We start from the raw sequence: 6,039 nt of genomic DNA, 5'->3' as shown, positions 1-6,039 counted from the left end.
CGTGCCCACTGTGGTCCCCTGCTGCTCATCTGAGTATGTCTGTAGATTTTGATCAGCTTGGAGACAGAGGAGCTCTTTTAGCTAGTTTTTTCCATTCCTTGGTCTTCTCCCAGTATTGTTCTTTATCACAAGAAGCTTCAAAAATTTGCGTTTTCCTCTGCCCATTGTACCATGGTAGAGGTTACTTAAGTGAAAGGTTAAAATTCTACAAGCTAAAACTTAAAGGCTTAATTCATATTGCTCACATAAGTGAACTCCCAAGACCTCCATTTCAAGGGAAAGTCTCTTCTTCCTCCACAGCCATGGCTTCACAGGAGGACACACAGGGGGGGATGCAAAGACACAGCTCCTGGCAGAGGCATTCCAGAAGGAAGGGCTGGATGCTGGATACTGGCTGCCCAAAGCTTCACAGATCCTGGGAATCGAGTGCAGAGAAGCCCTGCAACATCTGGAATACGAAGACTACCTCAGGCTGGAGTGTGAGGTACAGCACCCCTGGGAGAAAAAGGCACTCCAGAAACTCCTGAAAATAAAAGATGACAAAACGACCATTAAAGAGGTGCAGAAGGAGCACTTGGAGAAGACAAAGCAAAGACAGGAAGAGGCCAAACAAGCTCTGAAGGATCTGACAGAAATGCTCAACAGCCGCAGCCACAGCCAGGATGCTCTGAGGGAGAAAGCAGAGACTCTGTGGCAAGCCATGGAGATTCCCAAAGAGTTCTGGCCACCACCAAAGAAACCCTTGGCAGATATGCTGGAGAGCATCCAGAAGCAGCTGGAGCGGCAGGAGCTGTCAGCAGGCAGGAGGGAGAACATCCCTGACACGGAGGTGCTGAGGCGGGCGTCAGCGGGACTGGCCCTGCAGGGCATCTACAGAACCAGCAGACCTGAAGATGTGCTGGCAAAGCGAGAGCAGCTCCTCAGGGTTCCTGAGGGATTCCAGCTCGCCGGTCCCGAGCAAGGATCGCTGCTTGAGAGGAAGGAGTTCTCCTCCTCTGCAGCAGAATCCACTTTCACCAAGTCCATGGAGCAGCTGGGGTTCAGCATGAGCGTTTCTGCCAAATCCTCATTCTGGGGGATTAATCTGGGAGGGAGTGTAGATCACAGCGGCTCCTTGCAGTCACAGGACACCCACCAGTCCCGCTCTGAGCAGAGCTACTTTTGCACCACCAAGTACCAGTACATCCCTCTGGCCTCCTGCTACTTCCAAAGGCATCAGCTTCGCCTCTCGGATGCCGCTCTGCGGGAGCTGCAAGACATGGAGCAGCTTTTGAGCTTCAGTCAGGAAGAAGACAGCCCCACCTTGGTGAAGATATGTGAGAGCTTCTTCAGCAGGTTTGGGTCCCACATAAACCAGGGTCCCCTCCACTTTGGGGGGATATTCTGGTGGAAGGCGTCTACAGAAGGATTCCGGGCTGAGCAGCGCGAAGAGGTGAAGCGACAAACGTCTGAAGCACTGAACAGCTTTGTTGGGGCCAGCTGGGGTGGCTTCGGGGCCAGTGTAGAAGGGACCCTGGATGTTTCCAAATCCAGCTCACAGGCTTCTGTCCTGGGGAGAGCCGGAGAGAGTTCTCATACAGCAATTCAGCTCTACGTGGTCAACACAGGCGGCCCAGCAGACACAGCTTCCCTTCCTCAGTGGAAAACAGGGCTCATGTCTGATAACACAACGTGGTGCGTTATCGACCGTGGCTTTGAGCTGATCCCAGTGTGGGACATTATCCTGTGCAATCACTGTGGGGATTTTAAGTCTGTTGGTCAGATGAGCAGAGCCCTCAGGGCTGGGTACAAAGTGCTGACGAATCAGAGCCTTGGCATGACTTTTGGAGAGGAACTGGGCAGTGCAGTGCAAGAGGCCAGAGATTTCATGGGGACTGTGAAGGCCTGGGAGGTGACAGTGGATGAAGAGAAGCTGTTCATGCTGATGGAGCTAAAAGATTATTTGAGTGCAAAAACCAGGAACCCCAGTGTGTGGATCAACGTGTGCCTGTCAGACAAAGCCCTGCAGGACTTCCTGGTGAACACCGTGCGGAGCTGCCAGGAGTCAGCTCCAGAAAACACCACCACTATCAAGGTAATGTTGAGGAGCCTCCTGAATCCTCATATCTACTCTGTCAAGGACTTCCCTGAGGCTTCCTTCATTATGCAATGGGTCTTCCAGACTGAGCACCCGCTTCCCAGATCTCCCAAAGTCTCTGAGCTTCAAGAGCTCATCAAAACACTGCAGCAAATGAAGGAGCACATCCATGCTGTCACCTACGCACCAGGAAGCTCTGCTCCTGACGTTCATGAAGCAAAGATAGAAGCCACCCTGACCAGCAGCCTGGCCATTTATTCCTTACTCCAGTCTCTCCAGGAACAGGCTCAGAAGGACATGGAACTGTTGGTGCTCTTGATTGTGACCAGCACAGGCTACCAGTGGAAAGCAGCAATTTTCAGCACCTCCTTGGACACCCAGAAATTCAGTACATGGCCAAGGAAATGGAAGCAGCACATGAGGAGTACACGAACCTGAAGGAGCAAGATGCGGACAGAGCTGAGGCATCCCTCCTGCTGACGGGTCTGACTGTGACACCAGAATGTCAAAAGCTGTCCCCTGAGCAGAAAAGGGAGCGTTTAGTTTTCATGGAAGATCACATGAAAGGCTTGTGGTCCCACGGATAAAGAATCTCCTCCAAAAGCACAGTGGAGACGAAGACTGGGAGAAGCTGGAACGTGACTTGGACTCCTTGATCAATGCGTGCTTGGATGACAAATGGGATGAACAGAGGATGCAGAACATACTCAGAGATCTGGAAGACACTTTTTCAAACCAGAGCCCCCCAGTCAGTCCCAATCCAAGTCAGACAGCAGTGAATCCAAAGAAAGTGAAGCCATTGCAAACCAGGAGTTCCTCCAGTTGCTCAAGCGCCTTGGACTGGAAAGTCACTATCCAAGGAAAATGGGGATGGGAGATTTCCGCACCATCTGCAAGACATCTCTGCAGGACGGCCAGCCCAGCCAGGACAAGGAACTGCCATTGTACTTCTTGCAAAAGCTGTTAACTGTGGATTACCAGGTGAGATACCTGACTTGCTGGGATGACAGGAGCAACCCAAACTAGCCCTACCACAAACCACAATCAAAGAGAACCAACGCTCAGACACCTTTGAACAGTTTTTTGATGATTTGAGGAAGCAGCCCATGAAAATGCAAGCAGGGACAGCCATGTGCACCCCATGGACCTGCAGATGGCCATTTTCCATTGTGCTGATGACTTCCTGAGACAGTCCCTGGCAACCAAGCTGGCGTTCTGCCAACTGGCGCTGCCTCTCCTGGTGCCCAACCCGAGCACTTCACGCATCGAGTTCCCGCTCTACACCCTCAGCCAAATCCAAAGGAGCTGGAAAGAGGTGGACAAGTCAGGAAAGCAGGCCCAAGCAAAGAGTTTCAGCAACAAACTCATCTTTCAGGCACAGACACCCATCGTGTCCTTCATCCGCATTGGCAGCTCGGCCTCCTCTTCCAAGTCCCAGCTCCTGAACGCTCTGCTCAGCAAACGCAAACACGACACTTTCTTCCACCGCCACTGCAGAGGCAGCACCAGAGAGTGTTTGCTGATGGAAGGGCTGGTGGAGATCGCCTGGTACTGCCCCGGTGGAAGCCCCAATGACACCTTTGAGCGCTGCGTGGCTTTCTGTAACCTGCGTGGAGACGCCAGGGATCACGGAGCACAGCTGCAGTTCCTGCAGGAGATATCTGCTGTCAACGTGGCTCTCGTGTCCGATTGGGAGCACATGGACAACAGGGGGAAAAAGCTTCTGCAGGGCCTGTGGCAGTCACAAAGGCCTTTGGTTTGTCTTCTCACAGAAAAAGAAAACATTGCAGCTGGAAAAGACAGCAAAAACATAAAAATAGGGATCAAGAACAGAAACGAAGCAGAACTGATGGACGAGCTGACCAAGACAATTGGGAATCTCCTGGAAGGTTCTAATCCATGTTTCAGCCTGGAGGCCTGCGTGGACAAAGCTCGCCAGCACGGATTTGTAGTGGATGCAGATCAACCCGCGTGTGTGACAGCCAAAGCAAAGGCAAAGGAGCTGGTGGAGCTTCTGAAGAAAAAGAAGCTGTCTGAGATCAAATCCAAGCTGCTTCCACTTCAAGGAAAACTGTGGTACCAGTGGTGCCAAAAGGACAAAGAACTCACTCGCTTGCAGGAGAAGAGGAACAAGAGCGTTGAGCATCATCGGAGCCAAATTGAAAATGAGAAGAAAGCAATAAGAAGAAAGCAACTTGGGCGAGCTTTCCCTCTCAAACCACTGATGAAATCATTCCTTGAGTTTCTCCAGGCCAGCCAGCAGATACCAAGAACTACTTCCTGCAGTGGATGAAGGTCTTTATGGACGAGCTGTCTTGTGGTCGCCTTGGAGAACTGAGGAGGGACTATCACGAGTTATGGTCTAAAATCCTGTCAAGAAAGAAAGACAAGAAAAATAAACCAAGGCAATGATGATGTTGCTGAGTCGCTTGGATGCCCTCTCTGATGAAATCAACGATTCATCCATCGGCCTGGAGCACCTTCTGAGAGAGGTAGGGCAGATTTACGAAGCTCTGGAATTATTGAACTCCAAGAAGGACAATTTTGTCAAACTTCCGGAAATTGCAGTAGAGCTGATGGTTTCAGGGTACCCCGTGGAGCTGATGGATGGGGACGCTTCTTACCTGCCCTTGCGCTGGGTGGGAGCAATCTTTGACAGCTTAATTGAGAGGCTGGGGGACAAACGAGTGTTTGTGCTCTCCGTGCTCGGCATCCAGAGCACGGGCAAGTCCACCCTGCTGAATGCCATGTTTGGTCTGCAGTTCAACGTCAGCGCAGGGAGATGCACTCGCGGAGCCTTCATGCAGCTCATCCCAGTGGGCGAGGAGCTGCAGCAAGACTTGGGCTTTGATTTTGTGCTGGTGGTTGACACAGAGGGACTCTGTGCCATCGAGATGGCCAATAAACAGTCCCTGAACCATGACAACGAGCTGGCCACCTTTGTCATTGGTGTCGGCAACTTGACTGTGATCAATATCTTTGGAGAAAATCCATCAGAAATGCAAGATGTTCTCCAGATCGCTGTGCAGGCTTTCCTGAGGATGAAGAAAGTCAATCTTTCCCCAAGCTGCCTCTTTGTCCACCAAAACGTGGGAGAAGCAACTGCCAAGGAGCAGAACATGGAAGGACAAAGGCGCTTGCAGGAAAAGCTGGATGAAATGACCATGGTAGCTGCTCAGCAGGAATTCTGTGACATCTCCTCCTTCAGCGATGTCATTGGCTTTGATGTGAACACCCACATTCACTACTTTGCTCACCTGTGGGAAGGAAACCCCCCAATGGCACCACCCAACCCCAACTACAGCCAGAACGTCCAGCAACTCAAGAGCAAAATCCTCCAGGCTGCCAAGAAGCAGTCACAGCGCAGCATTTTGAGGCTCTCAGGCCTGAAAGATCGTGTTAGTGACCTCTGGAATGCTTTGCTGAATGAAAACTTTGTTTTCAGCTTCAAGAATTCCCTGGAGATTGCTGTGTACAGGAAACTGGAAAATGCCTTAGTCAGTGGACCTGGATGCTGAGGAACACATCTTAGATGTACAAATGAGACTGGACAACAAAATTCGGAATGGGGACTTGCAGAATGTCACCAGAGAATACCTTGAAGGGCTGGTGAAAGAGACAAGTGATGCCATTGAGAAAAAAGTGGAAGAGTATTTCAGGGAAGACAAAGACCGGGAGATACTGGTCCAGTGGAAATCAAGCACAGAGCTGAAGCTGAAAGAACTCAAAAGAGACTTTTTATGAAACAAAAAAGAAATGTGAGAATCTCATTGAGCTACAGAAGGAGCAGAAGAAGAAACTGGATGCAAGGAAGTTGGAATATGAAGATGAGCTCCTGAAAGGAGTCGGGAGCTGGCTGTGACTCTGAAGGGGAAGAGCCTCAGTGAGAGAGAACTGAAGGACAACTTTACTTTGTCTGGAATGAGTGGATTGCCAAAGTCTCCCGTGCTGCTCGTCCTCCA

The 6,039-nt window shown here is 50.9% G+C and overlaps 1 pseudogene; it reads left to right on the top strand.

Annotated features, from left to right (window-relative positions):
* The first annotated feature begins 302 nt into the window (after positions 1 to 302).
* Positions 303 to 6,039, top strand: part of LOC118700601 (interferon-induced very large GTPase 1-like) — a 6,975-nt pseudogene continuing 1,238 nt past the window's right edge.

This window comes from Molothrus ater, chromosome 32 (assembly GCF_012460135.2).
Source record: "Molothrus ater isolate BHLD 08-10-18 breed brown headed cowbird chromosome 32, BPBGC_Mater_1.1, whole genome shotgun sequence".
In the NCBI taxonomy this organism is placed as follows: domain Eukaryota; kingdom Metazoa; phylum Chordata; class Aves; order Passeriformes; family Icteridae; genus Molothrus; species Molothrus ater.
The sequence above is the reverse complement of the archived record's forward strand: the minus strand, read 5'-3'. Positions and strand labels throughout refer to the sequence as shown.